Consider the following 21,622-nt stretch of genomic DNA (forward strand, 5'->3'; position numbering starts at 1 on the left):
TGAAAGGGGTTGCCAAGCTTCCCAAAATTGCGAGTCTCCAGAAATCTCAGCAACTATTTTTTCACCCAAACTGGATGATACTTTCAGGTAATGATCAGTACACTAAGCTCACTTGGTTCCCCAAATTTCGTTCTTTTATGTTGAAGCGTTCGCTTCCAGTAACTGTTTGAATTTTGGCGTTTCACTCTGTTTTCTCCTATACTGACAGATGTATTTGGAACTCTAAATCATACACGGTTTGTGCTAGCTTCTTGAAACTTGACACAGTAAAGCAGTTTCACGTTCTATCTCTATGTTCTGTTTCCTCTTGATGTAGCCCTAAGCAGTGACTGGGGAGAAATACTTTCATTGAAAGGGGTTGCCAAGCTTCCAGAAATTACGAGTCTCCAGAAATCTCAGCAACTATGATTTCACCCAACCTGGATGATACTTTCAGGTAATGATCAGTACACTAAGCCCACTTGGTTCCCCAAATTTCGTTCTTCTATGTTGAAGCGTTCGTTTCCAGTAACAGTTTGAATTTTGGCGTTTCACTCTGTTTTCTCCTATATTGATAGATGTATTTGGAACTCTAAATCAAACACGGTTTGTGCTACCTTCTTCAAACTTGACACAGTAAAGCAGTTTCACGTTCTTTCTCTATGTTCTGTTTCCTCTTGATGTAGCACACAGCAGTGACTGAGGAGAAACACTTTCATTGAAAGGGATTGCCAAGCTTCCCAAAATTGCGAGTCTCCAGAAATCTCAGCAACTATGATTTCACCCAACCTGGATGATACTTTCAGGTAATGATCAGTACACTAAGCCCACTTGGTTCCACAAATTTCGTTCTTCTATGTTAAAGCGTTCGTTTCCAGTAAGAGTTTGAATTTTGGCGTTTCACTCTGTTTTCTCCTATATTGATAGATGTATTTGGAACTCTAAACCAAACACGGTTTGTGCCAGCTTCTTGAAACTTGACACAGTAAAGCAGTTTAACGTTCTATCTCTATGTTCTGTTTCCTCTTGATGTAGCTCTCAGCAGTGACTGAGGAGAAACACTTTCATTGAAAGGGGTTGCCAAGCTTCCCAAAATTGCGAGTCTCCAGAAATCTCAGCAACTATTTTTTCACCCAAACTGGATGATACTTTCAGGTAATGATCAGTACACTAAGCTCACTTGGTTCCCCAAATTTCGTTCTTTTATGTTGAAGCGTTCGCTTCCAGTAACTGTTTGAATTTTGGCGTTTCACTCTGTATTCTCCTATACTGACAGATGTATTTGGAACTCTAAATCATACACGGTTTGTGCTAGCTTCTGGAAACTTGACACAGTAAAGCAGTTTCACGTTCTATCTCTATGTTCTGTTTCCTCTTGATGTAGCACACAGCAGTGACTGAGGAGAAACACTTTCATTGAAAGGGGTTGCCAAGCTTCCAAAAATTACGATTCCCCAGAAATCTCAGCAACTATTTTTTCACCCAAACTGGATGATACTTTCAGGTAATGATGAGTACACTAAGCCCACTGGGTTCCCCAAATTTCGTTCTTCTATGTTGAAGCGTTCGTTTCCAGTAACATTTTGAATTTTGGCGTTTCGCTCTGTTTTCTCCTATATTGATAGATGTATTTGGAACTCTAAATCAAACACGGTTTGTGCTAGCTTCTTGAAACTTGACACAAAAAAGCAGTTTCAAGTTCTATCTCTATGTTCTGTTTCCTCTTGATGTAGCCCTAAGCAGTGACTGGGGAGAAACACTTACATTGAAAGGGGTTGCCAAGCTTCCCAAAATTGCGAGTCTCCAGAAATCTCAGCAACTATTTTTTCACCCAAACTGGATGATACTTTCAGGTAATGATCAGTACACTAAGCTCACTTGGTTCACCAAATTTCGTTCTTCTATGTTAAAGCGTTCGTTTCCAGTAAGAGTTTGAATTTTGGCGTTTCACTCTGTTTTCTCCTATATTGATAGATGTATTTGGAACTCTAAACCAAACACGGTTTGTGCTAGCTTCTTGAAACTTGACACAGTAAAGCAGTTTAACGTTCTATCTCTATGTTCTGTTTCCTCTGGATGTAGCTCTCAGCAGTGACTGAGGAGAAACACTTTCATTGAAAGGGGTTGTCAAGCTTCCCAAAATTGCGAGTCTCCAGAAATCTCAGCAACTATTTTTTCACCCAAACTGGATGATACTTTCAGGTAATGATCAGTACACTAAGCTCACTTGGTTCCCCAAATTTCGTTCTTTTATGTTGAAGCGTTCGCTTCCAGTAACTGTTTGAATTTTGGCGTTTCACTCTGTTTTCTCCTATACTGACAGATGTATTTGGAACTCTAAATCAAACACGGTTTGTGCTAGCTTCTTGAAACTTGACACAGTAAAGCAGTTTCACGTTCTATCTCTATGTTCTGTTTCCTCTGGATGTAGCCTTAAGCAGTGACTGGGGAGAAATACTTTCATTGACAGGGGTTGCCAAGCTTCCAGAAATTACGAGTCTCCAGAAATCTCAGCAACTCTGATTTCACCCAACCTGGATGATACTTTCAGGTAATGATCAGTACACTAAGCCCACTTGTTTCCCCAAATTTTGTTCTTCTATGTTGAAGCGTTCGTTTCCAGTAACAGTTTGAATTTTGGCGTTTCGCTCTGTTTTCTCCTATATTGATAGATGTATTTGGAACTCTAAACCAAACACGGTTTGTGCTAGCTTCTTGAAACTTGACACAGTAAAGCAGTTTTACGTTCTATCTCTATGTTCTGTTTCCTCTTGATGTAGCACTCAGCAGTGACTGAGGAGAAACACTTTCATTGAAAGGGGTTGCCAAGCTTCCCAAAATTGCGAGTCTCCAGAAATCTCAGCAACTATTTTTTCACCCAAACTGGATGATACTTTCAGGTAATGATCAGTACACTGAGCCCACTTGGATCCCCAAATTTCGTTCTTCTATGTTGAAGCGTTCGTTTCCAGTAACAGTTTGAATTTTGGCCTTTCACTCTATTTTCTCCTATATTGATAGATGTATTTGGAACTCTAAACCAAACCCGGTTTGTGCTAGCTTCTTGAAACTTGACACAGTAAAGCAGTTTCACGTTCTATCTCTATGTTCTGTTTCCTCTTGATGTAGCACACAGCAGTGACTGAGGAGAAACACTTTCATTGAAAGTGGTTGCCAAGCTTCCAAAAATTACGAATCCCCAGAAATCTCAGCAACTATTTTTTCACCCAAACTGGATGATACTTTCAGGTAATGATGAGTACACTAAGCCCACTGGGTTCCCCAAATTTCGTTCTTCTATGTTGAAGCGTTCGTTTCCAGTAACAGTTTGAATTTTGGCGTTTCGCTCTGTTTTCTCCTATATTGATAGATGTATTTGGAACTCTAAATCAAACACGGTTTGTGCTAGCTTCTTGAAACTTGACACAATAAAGCAGTTTCAAGTTCTATCTCTATGTTCTGTTTCCTCTTGATGTAGCCCTAAGCAGTGACTGGGGAGAAACACTTTCATTGAAAGGGGTTGCCAAGCTTCCCAAAATTGCGAGTCTCCAGAAATCTCAGCAACTATTTTTTCACCCAAACTGGATGATACTTTCAGGTAATGATCAGTACATTAAGCTCACTTGGTTCCCCAAATTTCGTTCTTTTATGTTGAAGCGTTCGCTTCCAGTAACTGTTTGAATTTTGGCGTTTCACTCTGTTTTCTCCTATACTGACAGATGTATTTGGAACTCTAAATCAAACACGGTTTGTGCTAGCTTCTTGAAACTTGACACAGTAAAGCAGTTTCACGTTCTCTCTCTATGTTCTATTTCCTCTGGATGTAGCCCTAAGCAGTGACTGGGGAGAAATACTTTCATTGACAGGGGTTGCCAAGCTTCCAGAAATTACGAGTCTCCAGAAATCTCAGCAACTATGATTTCACCCAACCTGGATGATACTTTCAGGTAATGAAAAGTACACTAAGCCCACTTGGTTCCCCAAATTTCGTTCTTCTATGTTGAAGCGTTCGTTTCCAGTAAGAGTTTGAATTTTGGCGTTTCACTCTATTTTCTCCTATATTGATAGATGTATTTGGAACTCTAAATCAAACACGGTTTGTGCTACCTTCTTCAAACGTGACACAGTAAAGCAGTTTCACGTTCTTTCTCTATGTTCTGTTTCCTCTTGATGTAGCACTCAGCAGTGACTGAGGAGAAACACTTTCATTGAAATGGATTGCCAAGCTTCCCAAAATTGCGAGTCTCCAGAAATCTCAGCAACTATTTTTTCACCCAAACTGGATGATACTTTCAGGTAATGATCATTACACTAAGCCCACATGGTTCCCCAAATTTCGTTCTTCTATGTTAAAGCGTTCGTTTCCAGTAAGAGTTTGAATTTTGGCGTTTCACTCTGTTTTCTCCTATATTGATAGATGTATTTGGAACTCTAAACCAAACACGGTTTGTGCCAGCTTCTTGAAACTTGACACAGTAAAGCAGTTTAACGTTCTATCTCTATGTTCTGTTTCCTCTTGATGTAGCTCTCAGCAGTGACTGAGGAGAAACACTTTCATTGAAAGGGGTTGCCAAGCTTCCCAAAATTGCGAGTCTCCAGAAATCTCAGCAACTATTTTTTCACCCAAACTGGATGATACTTTCAGGTAATGATCAGTACACTAAGCTCACTTGGTTCCCCAAATTTCGTTCTTTTATGTTGAAGCGTTCGCTTCCAGTAACTGTTTGAATTTTGGCGTTTCACTCTGTATTCTCCTATACTGACAGATGTATTTGGAACTCTAAATCATACACGGTTTGTGCTAGCTTCTGGAAACTTGACACAGTAAAGCAGTTTCAGGTTCTATCTCTATGTTCTGTTTCCTCTTGATGTAGCACACAGCAGTGACTGAGGAGAAACACTTTCATTGAAAGGGGTTGCCAAGCTTCCAAAAATTACGATTCCCCAGAAATCTCAGCAACTATTTTTTCACCCAAACTGGATGATACTTTCAGGTAATGATGAGTACACTAAGCCCACTGGGTTCCCCAAATTTCGTTCTTCTATGTTGAAGCGTTCGTTTCCAGTAACATTTTGAATTTTGGCGTTTCGCTCTGTTTTCTCCTATATTGATAGATGTATTTGGAACTCTAAACAAAACACGGTTTGTGATAGCTTCTTGAAACTTGACACAATAAAGCAGTTTCAAGTTCTATCTCTATGTTCTGTTTCCTCTTGATGTAGCCCTAAGCAGTGACTGGGGAGAAACACTTACATTGAAAGGGGTTGCCAAGCTTCCAGAAATTACGAGTCTCCAGAAATCTCAGCAACTATGATTTCACCCAAACTGGATGATACTTTCAGGTAATGATCTGTACACTAAGCCCACTTGGTTCCCCAAATTTCGTTCTTCTATGTTGAAGCGTTCGTTTCCAGTAAGAGTTTGAATTTTAGCGTTTCACTCTATTTTCTCCTATATTGATAGATGTATTTGGAACTCTAAATCAAACACGGTTTGTGCTAGCTTCTTCAAACTTGACACAGTAAAGCAGTTTCAAGTTCTAGCTCTATGTTCTGTTTCCTCTTGATGTAGCACTCAGCAGTGACTGAGGAGAAACACTTTCATTGAAAGGGGTTGCCAAGCTTCCCAAAATTGCGAGTCTCCAGAAATCTCAGCAACTATTTTTTCACCCAAACTGGATGATACTTTCAGGTAATGATCAGTACACTAAGCTCACTTGGTTCTCCAAATTTCGTTCTTTTATGTTGAAGCGTTCGCTTCCAGTAACTGTTTGAATTTTGGCGTTTCACTCTGTTTTCTCCTATACTGACAGATGTATTTGGAACTCTAAATCATACACGGTTTGTGCTAGCTTCTTGAAACTTGACACAGTAAAGCAGTTTCACGTTCTATCTCTATGTTCTGTTTCCTCTTGATGTAGCCCTAAGCAGTGACTGGGGAGAAATACTTTCATTGAAAGGGGTTGCCAAGCTTCCAGAAATTACGAGTCTCTAGAAATCTCAGCAAACATTTTTTCACCCAACGTGGATGATACTTTCAGGTAATGATCAGTACACTAAGCTCACTTCGTTCCCCAAATTTCGTTCTTCTATGTTGAAGCGTTCGTTTCCAGTAACAGTTTGAATTTTGGCGTTTCACTCTGTTTTCTCCTATATTGATAGATGTATTTGGAACTCTAAACCAAACACGGTTTGTGCTAGCTTCTTGAAACTTGACACAGTAAAGCAGTTTCACGTTCTATCTCTATGTTCTGTTTCCTCTTGATGTAGCACTCAGCAGTGACTGAGGAGAAACACTTTCATTGAAAGGGGTTGCCAAGCTTCCCAAAATTGCGAGTCTCCAGAAATCTCAGCAACTATTTTTTAACCCAAACTGGTTGATACTCTCAGGTAATGATCAGTACACTAAGCTCACTTGGTTCCCCAAATTTCGTTCTTTTATGTTGAAGCGTTCGCTTCCAGTAACTGTTTGAATTTTGGCGTTTCACTCTGTTTACTCCTATACTGACAGATGTATTTGGAACTCTAAATCAAACACGGTTTGTGCTAGCTTCTTGAAAGTTGAAACAGTAAAGCAGTTTCACGTTCTATCTCCATGTTCTGTTTCCTCTTGATGTAGCACTCAGCAGTGACTGAGGAGAAACACTTTCATTGAAAGGGGTTGCCAAGCTTCCAGAAATTACGAGTCTCCAGAAATCTCAGCAACTATGATTTCACCCAAACTGGATGATACTTTCAGGTAATGATCAGTACACTGAGCCCACTTGGATCCCCAAATTTCGTTCTTCTATGTTGAAGCGTTCGTTTCCAGTAACAGTTTGAATTTTGGCCTTTCACTCTGTTTTCTCCTATATTGATAGATGTATTTTGAACTCTAAACCACACCCGGTTTGTGCTAGCTTCTTGAAACTTGACACAGTAAAGCAGTTTCACGTTCTATCTCTATGTTCTGTTTCCTCTTGATGTAGCACACAGCAGTGACTGAGGAGAAACACTTTCATTGAAAGGGGTTGCCAAGCTTCCGAAAATTACGATTCCCCAGAAATCTCAGCAACTATTTTTTCAGCCAAACTGGATGATACTTTCAGGTAATGATGAGTACACTAAGCCCACTGGGTTCCCCAAATTTCGTTCTTCTATGTTGAAGCGTTCGTTTCCAGTAACAGTTTGAATTTTGGCGTTTCGCTCTATTTTCTCCTATATTGATAGATGTATTTGCAACTCTAAACCAAACACGGTTTGTGCTAGCTTCTTGAAACTTGACACAATAAAGCAGTTTCAAGTTCTATCTCTATGTTCTGTTTCCTCTTCATGTAGCCCTAAGCAGTGACTGGGGAGAAACACTTACATTGAAAGGGGTTGCCAAGCTTCCAGAAATTACGAGTCTCCAGAAATCTCAGCAACTATGATTTCACCCAAACTGGATGATACTTTCAGGTAATGATCAGTACACTAAGCCCACTTGGTTCCCCAAATTTCGTTCTTCTATGTTGAAGCGTTCGTTTCCAGTAACAGTTTGAATTTTGGCGTTTCACTCTGTTTTCTCCTATATTGATAGATGTATTTGGAACTCTAAATCAAACACGGTTTGTGCTAGCTTCTTCAAACTTGACACAGTAAAGCAGTTTCAAGTTCTAGCTCTATGTTCTGTTTCCTCTTGATGTAGCACTCAGCAGTGACTGAGGAGAAACACTTTCATTGAAAGGGGTTGCCAAGCTTCCCAAAATTGCGAGTCTCCAGAAATCTCAGCAACTATTTTTTAACCCAAACTGGATGATACTTTCAGGTAATGATTAGTACACTAAGCTCACTTGGTTCCCCAAATTTCGTTCTTTTATGTTGAAGCGTTCGCTTCCAGTAACTGTTTGAATTTTGGCGTTCACTCTGTTTTGTCCTATATTGATAGATGTATTTGGAACTCTAAATCAAACACGGTTTGTGCTAGCTTCTTGAAACTTGACACAGTAAAGCAGTTTCACGTTCTATCTCTATGTTCTGTTTCCTCTTGATGTAGCACTCAGCAGTGACTGAGGAGAAACACTTTCATTGAAAGGGGTTGCCAAGCTTCCCAAAATTGCGAGTCTCCAGAAATCTCAGCAACTATTTTTTAACCCAAACTGGATGATACTTTCAGGTAATGATCAGTACACTGAGCCCACTTGGATCCCCAAATTTCGTTCTTCTATGTTGAAGCGTTCGTTTCCAGTAACAGTTTGAATTTTGGCCTTTCACTCTGTTTTCTCCTATATTGATAGATGTATTTGGAACTCTAAACCAAACGAGGTTTGTGCTAGCTTCTTGAAACTTGACACAGTAAAGCAGTTTCACGTTCTATCTCTATGTTCTGTTTCCTCTTGATGTAGCACACAGCAGTGACTGAGGAGAAACACTTTCATTGAAAGGGGTTGCCAAGCTTCCAAAAATTACGATTCCCCAGAAATTTCAGCAACTATTTTTTCACCCAAACTGGATGATACTTTCAGGTAATGATGAGTACACTAAGCCCACTGGGTTCCCCAAATTTCGTTCTTCTATGTTGAAGCGTTCGTTTCCAGTAACAGTTTGAATTTTGGTGTTTCGCTCTGTTTTCTCCTATATTGATAGATGTATTTGGAACTCTAAACCAAACACGGTTTGTGCTAGCTTCTTGAAACTTGACACAATAAAGCAGTTTCAAGTTCTATCTCTATGTTCTGTTTCCTCTTGGTGTAGCCCTAAGCAGTGACTGGGGAGAAACACTTACATTGAAAGCGGTTGCCAAGCTTCCAGAAATTACGAGTCTCCAGAAATCTCAGCAACTATGATTTCACCCAAACTGGATGATACATTCAGGTAATGATCAGTACACTAAGCCCACTTGGTTCCCCAAATTTCGTTCTTCTATGTTGAAGCGTTCGTTTCCAGTAACAGTTTGAATTTTGGCGTTTCACTCTGTTTTCTCCTATATTGATAGATGTATTTGGAACTCTAAACCAAACACGGTTTGTGCTAGCTTCTTGAAACTTGAAACAGTAAAGCAGTTTTACGTTCTATCTCTATGTTCTGTTTCCTCTTGATGTAGCACTCAGCAGTGACTGAGGAGAAACTCTTTCATTGAAAGGGGTTGCCAAGCTTCCCAAAATTGCGAGTCTCCAGAAATCTCAGCAACTATTTTTTCACCCAAACTGGATGATACTTTCAGGTAATGATCAGTACATTAAGCTCACTTGGTTCCCCAAATTTCGTTCTTTTATGTTGAAGCGTTCGCTTCCAGTAACTGTTTGAATTTTGGCGTTTCGCTCTGTTTTCTCATATACTGACAGATGTATTTGGAACTCTAAATCAAACACGGTTTGTGCTAGCTTCTTGAAACTTGACACAGTAAAGCAGTTTTACGTTCTATCTCTATGTTCTGTTTCCTCTTGATGTAGCACTCAGCAGTGACTGAGGAGAAACACTTTCATTGAAAGGGGTTGCCAAGCTTCCAGAAATTGCGAGTCTCCAGAAATCTCAGCAACTATTTTTTCACCCAAACTGGATGATACTTTCAGGTAATGATCATTACACTTAGCCCACTTGGTTCCCCAAATTTCGTTCTTCTATGTTGAAGCGTTCGTTTCCAGTAACAGTTTGAATTTTGGCGTTTCACTCTGTTTTCTCCTATATTGATAGATGTATTTGGAACTCTAAATCAAACACGGTTGGTGCTACCTTCTTCAAACTTGACACAGTAAAGCAGTTTCACGTTCTATCTCTATGTTCTGTTTCCTCTTGATGTAGCACTCAGCAGTGACTGAGGAGAAACACTTTCATTGAAAGGGGTTGCCAAGCTTCCCAAAATTGTGAGTCTCCAGAAATCTCAGCAACTATTTTTTCACCCAAACTGGATGATACTTTCAGGTAATGATCATTACACTAAGCCCACTTGGTTCCCCAAATTTCGTTCTTCTATGTTAAAGCGTTCGTTTCCAGTAACAGTTTGAATTTTGGCGTTTCACTCTGTTTTCTCCTATATTGATAGATGTATTTGGAACTCTAAACCAAACAAGGTTTGTGCTAGCTTCTTGAAACTTGACACAGTAAAGCAGTTTCAAGTTCTATCTCTATGTTCTGTTTTCTCTTGATGTAGCACTCAGCAGTGACTGGGGAGAAACACTTTCATTGAAAGGGGTTGCCAAGCTTCCCAAAATTGCGAGTCTCCAGAAATCTCAGCAACTATTTTTTCACCCAAACTGGATGATACTTTCAGCTAATGATCAGTACACTGAGCCCACTTGGATCCCCAAATTTCGTTCTTCTATGTTGAAGCGTTCGTTTCCAGTAACAGTTTGAATTTTGGCCTTTCACTCTGTTTTCTCCTATATTGATAGATGTATTTGGAACTCTAAACCACACCCGGTTTGTGCTAGCTTCTTGAAACTTGACACAGTAAAGCAGTTTCACGTTCTATCTCTATGTTCTGTTTCCTCTTGATGTAGTCCTAAGCAGTGACTGGGGAGAAACACTTACATTGAAAGGGGTTGCCAAGCTTCCAGAAATTACGAGTCTCCAGAAATCTCAGCAACTATGATTTCACCCAATCTGGATGATACTTTCAGGTAATGATCAGTACACTAAGCCCACTTGGTTCTCCAAATTTCGTTCTTTTATGTTGAAGCGTTCGCTTCCAGTAACTGTTTGAATTTTGGCGTTTCACTCTGTTTTCTCCTATACTGACAGATGTATTTGGAACTCTAAATCAAACACGGTTTGTACTACCTTCTTCAAACTTGACACAGTAAAGCAGTTTCACGTTCTATCTCTATGTTCTGTCTCCTCTTGATGTAGCCCTAAGCAGTGACTGGGGAGAAACACTTTCATTGAAAGGGGTTGCCAAGCTTCCCAAAATTGCGAGTCTCCAGAAATCTCAGCAACTATTTTTTCACCGAAACTGGATGATACTTTCATGTAATGATCATTACACTAAGCCCACTTTGTTCCCCAAATTTCGTTCTTCTATGTTAAAGCGTTCGTTTCCTGTAACAGTTTGAATTTTGGCGTTTCACTCTGTTTTCTCCTATATTGATAGATGTATTTGGAACTCTAAACCAAACACGGTTTGTGCTAGCTTCTTGAAACTTGACACAGTAAAGCAGTTTCACGTTCTATCTCTATGTTCTGTTTCCTCTTGATGTAGCACTCAGCAGTGACTGAGGAGAAACACTTTCATTGAAAGGGGTTGCCAAGCTTCCCAAAATTGCGAGTCTCCAGAAATCTCAGCAACTATTTTTTCACCCAAACTGGATGATACTTTCAGGTAATGATCAGTACACTAAGCTCACTTGGTTCCCCAAATTTCGTTCTTTTATGTTGAAGCGTTCGCTTCCAGTAACTGTTTGAATTTTGGCGTTTCACTCTGTTTTCTCCTATACTGACAGATGTATTTGGAACTCTAAATCAAACACGGTTTGTGCTAGCTTCTTGAAACTTGACACAGTAAAGCAGTTTCACGTTCTATCTCTATGTTCTGTTTCCTCTGGATGTAGCCCTAAGCAGTGACTGGGGAGAAATACTTTCATTGACAGGGGTTGCCAAGCTTCCAGAAATTACGAGTCTCCAGAAATCTCAGCAACTATGATTTCACCCAACCTGGATGATACTTTCAGGTAATGATCAGTACACTAAGCCCACTTGGTTACCCAAATTTCGTTCTTCTATGTTGAAGCGTTCGTTTCCAGTAACAGTTTGAATTTTGGTGTTTCACTCTGTTTTCTCCTATATTGATAGATGTATTTGGAACTCTAAATCAAACACGGTTTGTGCTAGCTTCTTGAAACTTTAAACAATAAAGCAGTTTCACGTTCTATATCTATGTTTTCTTTCCTCTTGATGTAGCACTCAGCAGTGACTGAGGAGAAACACTTTCATTGAAAGGAGTTGCCAAGCTTCCCAAAATTGCGAGTCTCTAGAAATCTCAGCAAACATTTTTGCACCCAACGTGGATGATACTTTCAGGTAATGATCAGGACACTAAGCTCACTTCGTTCCCCAAATTTCGTTCTTCTATGTTGAAGCGTTCGTTTCCAGTAACAGTTTGAATTTTGGCGTTTCACTCTGTTTTCTCCTATATTGATAGATGTATTTGGAACTCTAAATCAAACACGGTTTGTGCTAGCTTCTTGAAACTTGACACAGTAAAGCAGTTTCAAGTTCTATCTCTATGTTCTGTTTTCTCTAGATGTAGCCCTAAGCAGTGACTGGGGAGAAACACTTTCATTGAAAGGGGTTGCCAAGCTTCCCAAAATTGCGAGTCTCCAGAAATCTCAGCAACTATTTTTTCACCCAAACTGGATGATACTTTCAGCTAATGATCAGAACACTGAGCCCACTTGGATCCCCAAATTTCGTTCTTCTATGTTGAAGCGTTCGTTTCCAGTAACAGTTTGAATTTTGGCCTTTCACTCTGTTTTCTCCTATATTGATAGATGTATTTGGAACTCTAAACCACACCCGGTTTGTGCTAGCTTCTTGAAACTTGACACAGTAAAGCAGTTTCACGTTCTATCTCTATGTTCTGTTTCCTCTTGATGTAGCACACAGCAGTGACTGAGGAGAAACACTTTCATTGAAAGGGGTTGCCAAGCTTCCAAAAATTACGATTCCCCAGAAATCTCAGCAACTATTTTTTCACCCAAACTGGATGATACTTTCAGGTAATGATGAGTACACTAAGCCCACTGGGTTCCCCAAATTTCGTTCTTCTATGTTGAAGCGTTCGCTTCCAGTAACAGTTTGAATTTTGGCGTTTCGCTCTGTTTTCTCCTATATTGATAGATGTATTTGCAACTCTAAACCAAACACGGTTTGTGCTAGCTTCTTGAAACTTGACACAATAAAGCAGTTTCAAGTTCTATCTCTATGTTCTGTTTCCTCTTGATGTAGCCCTAAGCAGTGACTGGGGAGAAACACTTACATTGAAAGGGGTTGCCAAGCTTCCAGAAATTACGAGTCTCCAGAAATCTCAGCAACTATGATTTCACCCAAACTAGATGATACTTTCAGGTAATGATCAGTACACTAAGCCCACTTGGTTCCCCAAATTTCGTTCTTTTATGTTGAAGCGTTCGCTTCCAGTAACTGTTTGAATTTTGGCGTTTCACTCTGTTTTCTCCTATACTGACAGATGTATTTGGAACTCTAAATCATACACGGTTTGTGCTAGCTTCTTGAAACTTCACACAGTAAAGCAGTTTCACGTTCTATCTCTATGTTCTGTTTCCTCTTGATGTAGCCCTAAGCAGTGACTGGGGAGAAATACTTTCATTGAAAGGGGTTGCCAAGCTTCCAGAAATTACGAGTCTCTAGAAATCTCAGCAAACATTTTTTCACCCAACGTGGATGATACTTTCAGGTGATGATCAGTACACTAAGCTCACTTCGTTCCCCAAATTTCGTTCTTCTATGTTGAAGCGTTCGTTTCCATTTACAGTTTGAATTTTGGCTTTTCACTCTGTTTTCTCCTATATTGATAGATGTATTTGGAACTCTAAATCAAACACGGTTTGTGCTAGCTTCTTGAAACTTGACACAGTAAAGCAGTTTCAAGTTCTATCTCTATGTTCTGTTTTCTCTTGATGTAGCCCTAAGCAGTGACTGGGGAGAAACACTTTCATTGAAAGGGGTTGCCAAGCTTCCCAAAATTGCGAGTCTCCAGAAATCTCAGCAACTATTTTTTCACCCAAACTGGATGATACTTTCAGGTAATGATCAGTACACTGAGCCCACTTGGATCCCCAAATTTCGTTCTTCTATGTTGAAGCGTTCGTTTCCAGTAACAGTTTCAATTTTGGCGTTTCACTCTGTTTTCTCCTATACTGACAGATGTATTTGGAACTCTAAATCAAACACGGTTTGTGCTAGCTTCTTGAAACTTGACACAGTAAAGCAGTTTTACGTTCTATCTCTATGTTCTGTTTCCTCTTGATGTAGCACTCAGCAGTGACTGAGGAGAAACACTTTCATTGAAAGGGGTTGCCAAGCTTCCAGAAATTACGAGTCTCCAGAAATCTCAGCAACTATGATTTCACCCAACCTGGATGATACTTTCAGGTAATGATCAGTACACTAAGCCCACTTGGTTCCCCAAATTTCGTTCTTCTATGTTGAAGCGTTCGTTTCCAGTAACAGTTTGAATTTTGGCTTTTCACTCTGTTTTCTCCTATATTGATAGATGTATTTGGAACTCTAAATCAAACACGGTTTGTGCTACCTTCTTCAAACTTGACACAGTAAAGCAGTTTCACATTCTATCTCTATGTTCTGTTTCCTCTTGATGTAGCACTCAGCAGTGACAGAGGAGAAACACTTTCATTGAAAGGGGTTGCCAAGCTTCCCCAAATTGCGAGTCTCCAGAAATCTCAGCAACTATTTTTTAACCCAAACTGGATGATACTTTCAGGTAATGATCATTACACTAAGCCCACTTGGTTCTCCAAATTTCGTTCTTCTATGTTAAAGCGTTCGTTTCCAGTAACAGTTTGAATTTTGGCCTTTCACTCTGTTTTCTCCTATATTGATAGATGTATTTGGAACTCTAAACCAAACACGGTTTGTGCTAGCTTCTTGAAACTTGACACAGTAAAGCAGTTTCACGTTCTATCTCTATGTTCTGTTTCCTCTTGATGTAGCTTTCAGCAGTGACTGAGGAGAAACACTTTCATTGAAAGGGGTTGCCAAGCTTCCCAAAATTGCGAGTCTCCAGAAATCTCAGCAACTATTTTTTAACCCAAACTGGATGATACTTTCAGGTAATGATCAGTACACTAAGCTCACTTGGTTCCCCAAATTTCGTTCTTTTATGTTGAAGCGTTCGCTTCCAGTAACTGTTTGAATTTTGGCGTTTCACTCTGTTTTCTCCTATACTGACAGATGTATTTGGAACTCTAAATCAAACACGGTTTGTGCTAGCTTCTTGAAACTTGACACAGTAAAGCAGTTTCACGTTCTATCTCTATGTTCTGTTTCCTCTTGATGTAGCCCTAAGCAGTGACTGGGGAGAAACACTTTCATTGAAAGGGGTTGCCAAGCTTGCAAAGATTACGAGTCTCCAGAAATCTCAGCAACTATTTTTTCACCCAAACTGGATGATACTTTCAGGTAATGATCAGTACACTAAGCCCACTTGGTTCCCCAAATTTCATTCTTCTATGTTGAAGCGTTCGTTTCCAGTAACAGTTTGAATTTTGGCGTTTCACTCTGTTTTCTCCTATATTGATAGATGTATTTGGAACTCTAAATCAAACACGGTTTGTGCTAGCTTCTTGAAACTTGACACAATAAAGCAGTTTCACATTCTATCTCTATGTTCTGTTTCCTCTTGATATAGCCCTAAGCAGTTACTGGGGAGAAACACTTTCATTGAAAGTGGTTGCCAAGCTTCCAAAATTTGCGAGTCTCCAGAAATCTCAGCAACTATTTTTTCACCCAACGTGGATGATACTTTCAGGTAATGATCAGTACACTAAGCTCACTTCGTTCCCCAAATTTCGTTCTTCTATGTTGAAGCGTTCGTTTCCAGTAACAGTTTGAATTTTGGCGTTTCACTCTGTTTTCTCCTATATTGATAGATGTATTTGGAACTCTAAATCAAACACGGTTTGTGCTAGCTTCTTGAAACTTGACACAGTAAAGCAGGTTCAAGTTCTATCTCTATGTTCTGTTTTCTCTTGATGTAGCCCTAAGCAGTGACTGGGGAGAAACACTTTCATTGAAAGGGGTTGCCAAGCTTCCCAAAATTGCGAGTCTCCAGAAATCTCAGCAACTATTTTTTCACCCAAACTGGATGATACTTTCAGATAATGATCAGTACACTGAGCCCACTTGGATCCCCAAATTTCGTTCTTCTATGTTGAAGCGTTCGTTTCCAGTAACAGTTTGAATTTTGGCGTTTCACTCTGTTTTCTCCTATATTGATAGATGTATTTGGAACTCTAAACCAAACCCGGTTTGTGCTAGCTTCTTGAAACTTGACACAGTAAAGCAGTTTCACGTTCTATCTCTATGTTCTGTTTCCTCTTGATGTAGCACACAGCAGTGACTGAGGAGAAACACTTTCATTGAAAGGGGTTGCCAAGCTTCCAAAAATTACGATTCCCCAGAAATCTCAGCAACTATTTTTTCACCCAAACTGGATGATACTTTAAGGTAATAATGAGTACACTAAGCCCACTGGGTTCCCCAAATTTCGTTCTTCTATGTTGAAGCGTTTGTTTCCAGTAACAGTTTGAATTTTGGCGTTTCACTCTGTTTTCTCCTATATTGATAGATGTATTTGCAACTCTAAACCAAACACGGTTTGTGCTAGCTTCTTGAAACTTGACACAATAAAGCAGTTTCAAGTTCTATCTCTATGTTCTGTTTCCTCTTGATGTAGCCCTAAGCAGTGACTGGGGAGAAACACTTACATTGAATGGGGTTGCCAAGCTTCCAGAAATTATGAGTCTCCAGAAATCTCAGCAACTATGATTTCACCCAAACTGGATGATACTTTCAGGTAATGATCTGTACACTAAGCCCACTTGGTTCCCTAAATTTCGTTCTTCTATGTTGAAGCGTTCGTTTCCAGTAACAGTTTGAATTTTGGCGTTTCACTCTGTTTTCTCCTATATTGATAGATGTATTTGGAACTCTAAACCAAACACGGTTTGTGCTAGCTTCTTGAAACTTGACACAGTAAAGCAGTTTTACGTTCTATCTCTATGTTCTGTTTCCTCTTGATGTAGCACTCAGCAGTGACTGAGGAGAAACACTTTCATTGAAAGGGGTTGCCAAGCTTCCCAAAATTGCGAGTCTCCAGAAATCTCAGATACTATTTTTTCACCCAAACTGGATGATACTTTCAGGTAATGATCAGTACACTATGCCCACTTAGTTCCCCAAATTTCGTTCTTCTATGTTGAAGCGTTCGTTTCCAGTAACAGTTTGAATTTTGGCGTTTCACTCTGTTTTCTCCTATATTGATAGATGTATTTGGAACTCTAAATCAAACACGGTTGGTGCTAGCTTCTTGAAACTTGACACAGTAAAGCAGTTTCAAGTTCTATCTCTATGTTCTGTCTCCTCATGATGTAGCCCTAAGCAGTGACTGGGGAGAAACACTTTCATTGAAAGGGGTTGCCAAGCTTCCAAAAATTACGAGTCTCCAGAAATCTCAGCATCTATTTTTTCACCCAAACTGGATGATACTCTCAGGTAATGATGAGTACGCTAAGCCCACTGGGTTCCCCAAATTTCGTTCTTCTATGTTGAAGCGTTCGTTTCCAGTAACAGTTTGAATTTTGGCGTTTCACTCTGTTTTCTCCTATATTGATAGATGTATTTGGAACTCTAAACCAAACACGGTTTGTGCTAGCTTCTTGAAACTTGACACAGTAAAGCAGTTTCACGTTCTATCTCTATGTTCTGTATCCTCTGGATGTAGCCATAAGCAGTGACTGGGGAGAAATACTTTCATTGACAGGGGTTGCCAAGCTTCCAGAAATTACGAGTCTCCAGAAATCTCAGCAACTATGATTTCACCCAACCTGAATGATACTTTCAGGTAATGATCAGTACACTAAGCCCACTTGTTTCCCCAAATTTCGTTCTTCTATGTTAAAGCGTTCGTTTCCAGTAAGAGTTTGAATTTTGGCGTTTTGCTCTGTTTTCTCCTATATTGATAGATGTATTTGGAACTCTAAATCAAACACGGTTTGTGCTAGCTTCTTCAAACTTGACACAGTAAAGCAGTTTCAAGTTCTAGCTCTATGTTCTGTTTCCTCTTGATGTAGCACTCAGCAGTGACTGAGGAGAAACACTTTCATTGAAAGGGGTTGCCAAGCTTCCAGAAATTACGAGTCTCCAGAAATCTCAGCAACTATTTTTTCACCCAAACTGGATGATACTTTCAGGTAATGATCAGTACACTAAGCGCACTGGGTTCCCCAAATTTCGTTCTTCTATGTTGAAGCGTTCGTTTCCAGTAACAGTTTGAATTTTGGAGTTTCGCTCTGTTTTCTCCTATATTGATAGATGTATTTGGAACTCTAAACCAAACACGGTTTGTGCTAGCTTCTTGAAACTTGACACAATAAAGCAGTTTCAAATTCTATCTCTATGTTCTGTCTCCTTATGATGTAGCCCTAAGCTGTGACTGGGGAGAAACACTTTCATTGAAAGGGGTTGCCAAGCTTCCAAAAATTACGAGTCTCCAGAAATCTCAGCATCTATTTTTTCACCCAAACTGGATGATACTTTCAGGTAATGATGAGTACACTAAGCCCACTGGGTTCCCCAAATTTCATTCTTCTATGTTGAAGCGTTCGTTTCCAGTAACAGTTTGAATTTTGGCGTTTCACTCTGTTTTCTCCTATATTGATAGATGTATTTGGAACTCTAAACCAAACATGGTTTGTGCTAGCTTCTTGAAACTTGACACAGTAAAGCAGTTTCACGTTCTAGCTCTATGTTCTGTTTCCTCTTGATGTAGCACTCAGCAGTGACTGAGGAGAAACACTTTCATTGAAAGGGGTTGCCAAGCTTCCCAAAATTGCGAGTCTCCAGAAATCTCAGCAACTATTTTTTAACCCAAACTGGATGATACTTTCAGGTAATGATCAGTACACTAAGCTCACTTGGTTCCCCAAATTTCGTTCTTTTATGTTGAAGCGTTCGCTTCCAGTAACTGTTTGAATTTTGGCGTTTCACTCTGTTTTCTCCTATACTGACAGATGTATTTGGAACTCTAAATCAAACACGGTTTGTGCTAGCTTCTTGAAACTTGACACAGTAAAGCAGTTTCACGTTCTATCTCTATGTTCTGTTTCCTCTGGATGTAGCCGTAAGCAGTGACTGGAGAGAAATACTTTCATTGACAGGGGTTGCCAAGCTTCCAGAAATTACGAGTCTCCAGAAATCTCAGCAACTATGATTTCACCCAACCTGGATGATACTTTCAGGTAATGATCAGTACACTAAGCCCACTTGTTTCCCCAAATTTCGTTCTTCTATGTTGAAGCGTTCGTTTCCAGTAACAGTTTGAATTTTGGCGTTTCACTCTGTTTTCTCCTATATTGATAGATGTATTTGGAATTCTAAACCAAACACGGTTTGTGCTAGCTTCTTGAAACTTGACACAGTAAAGCAGTTTCACGTTCTATCTCTATGTTCTGTTTCCTCTTGATGTAGCACTCAGCAGTGACTGAGGAGAAACACTTTCATTGAAAGGGGTTGCCAAGCTTCCCAAAATTGCAAGTCTCCAGAAATCTCAGCAACTATTTTTTCACCCAAACTGGATGATACTTTCAGGTAATGATCATTACACTAAGCCCACTTGGTTCCCCAAATTTCGTTCTTCTATGTTAAAGCGTTTGTTTCCAGTAACAGTTTGAATTTTGGCGTTTCACTCTGTTTTCTCCTATATTGATAGATGTATTTGGAACTCTAAACCAAACACGGTTTGTGCTAGCTTCTTGAAACTTGACACAGTAAAGCAGTTTCACGTTCTATCTCTATGTTCTCTTTCCTCTTGATGTAGCTCTCAGCAGTGACTGAGGAGAAACACTTTCATTGAAAGGGGTTGCCAAGCTTCCCAAAATTGCGAGTCTCCAGAAATCTCAGCAACTATTTTTTAACCCAAACTGGATGATACTTTCAGGTAATGATCAGTACACTAAGCTCACTTGGTTCCCCAAATTTCGTTCTTTTATGTTGAAGCGTTCGCTTCCAGTAACTGTTTGAAATTTGGCTTTTCACTCTGTTTTCTCCTATACTGACAGATGTATTTGGAACTCTAAATCAAACACGGTTTGTGCTAGCTTCTTGAAACTTGACACAGTAAAGCAGTTTCACGTTCTATCTCTATGTTCTGTTTCCTCTGGATGTAGCCCTAAGCAGTGACTGGGGACAAACACTTTCATTGAAAGGGGTTGCCAAGCTTGCAAAGATTACGAGTCTCCAGAAATCTCAGCAACTATTTTTTCACCCAAACTGGATGATACTTTCAGGTAATGATCAGTACACTAAGCCCACTTGGTTCCCCAAATTTCATTCTTGTATGTTGAAGCGTTCGTTTCCAGTAACAGTTTGAATTTTGGCGTTTCACTCTGTTTTCTCCTATATTGATAGATGTATTTGGAACTCTAAATCAAACACGGTTGGTGCTAGCTTCTTGAAACTTGACAGAGTAAAGCAGTTTCAAGTTCTATCTCTATGTTCTGTCTCCTCATGATGTAGCCCTAAGCAGTGACTGGGGAGAAACACTTTCATTGAAAGGGGTTGCCAAGCTTCCAAAAATTACGAGTCTCCAGAAATCTCAGCATCTATTTTTTCACCCAAACTGGATGATACTCTCAGGTAATGATGAGTACGCTAAGCCCACTGGGTTCCCCAAATTTCGGTCTTCTATGTTGAAGCGTTCGTTTCCAGTAACAGTTTGAATTTTGGCGTTTCACTCTGTTTTCTCCTATATTGATAGATGTATTTGGAACTCTAAACCAAACACGGTTTGTGCTAGCTTCTTGAAACTTGACACAGTAAAGCAGTTTCACGTTCTATCTCTATGTTCTATTTCCTCTGGATGTAGCCCTAAGCAGTGACTGGGGACAAACACTTTCATTGAAAGGGGTTGCCAAGCTTGCAAAGATTACGAGTCTCCAGAAATCTCAGCAACTATTTTTTCACCCAAACTGGATGATACTTTCAGGTAATGATCAGTACACTAAGCCCACTTGGTTCCCCAAATTTCATTCTTCTATGTTGAAGCGTTCGTTTCCAGTAACAGTTTGAATTTTGGCGTTTCACTCTGTTTTCTCCTATATTGATAGATGTATTTGGAACTCTTAATCAAACACGGTTTGTGCTAGCTTCTGGAAACTTGACACAGTAAAGCAGTTTCACGTTCTATCTCTATGTTCTGTTTCCTCTTGATGTAGCACTCAGCAGTGACTGAGGAGAAACACTTTCATTGAAAGGGGTTGCCAAGCTTCCCAAAATTGCAAGTCTCCAGAAATCTCAGCAACTATTTTTTCACCCAAACTAGATGATACTTTCAGGTAATGATCAGTACACTAAGCTCACTTGGTTCCCCAAATTTCGTTCTTTTATGTTGAAGCGTTCGCTTCCAGTAACTGTTTGAATTTTGGCGTTTCACTCTGTTTTCTCCTATACTGACAGATGTATTTGGAACTCTAAATCAAACACGGTTTGTGCTAGCTTCTTGAATCTTGACACAGTAAAGCAGTTTCAAGTTCTATCTCTATGTTCTGTCTCCTCATGATGTAGCCCTAAGCAGTGACTGGGGAGAAACACTTTCATTGAAAGGGGTTGCCAAGCTTTCAAAAATTACGAGTCTCCAGAAATCTCAGCATCTATTTTTTCACCCAAACTGGATGATACTTTCAGGTAATGATGAGTACGCTAAGCCCACTGGGTTCCCCAAAGTTCGTTCTTCTATGTTGAAGCGTTCCTTTCCAGTAACAGTTTGAATTTTGGCGTTTCACTCTGTTTTCTCCTATATTGATAGATGTATTTGGAACTCTAAACCAAACACGGTTTGTGCTAGCTTCTTGAAACTTGACACAGTAAAGCAGTTTCACGTTCTATCTCTATGTTCTGTTTCCTCTGGATGTAGCCCTAGGCAGTGACTGGG

This window comes from Spermophilus citellus (genome assembly GCF_964194105.1).
Source record: "Spermophilus citellus genome assembly, chromosome: 1".
Classification (NCBI taxonomy): Eukaryota; Metazoa; Chordata; class Mammalia; order Rodentia; family Sciuridae; genus Spermophilus; species Spermophilus citellus.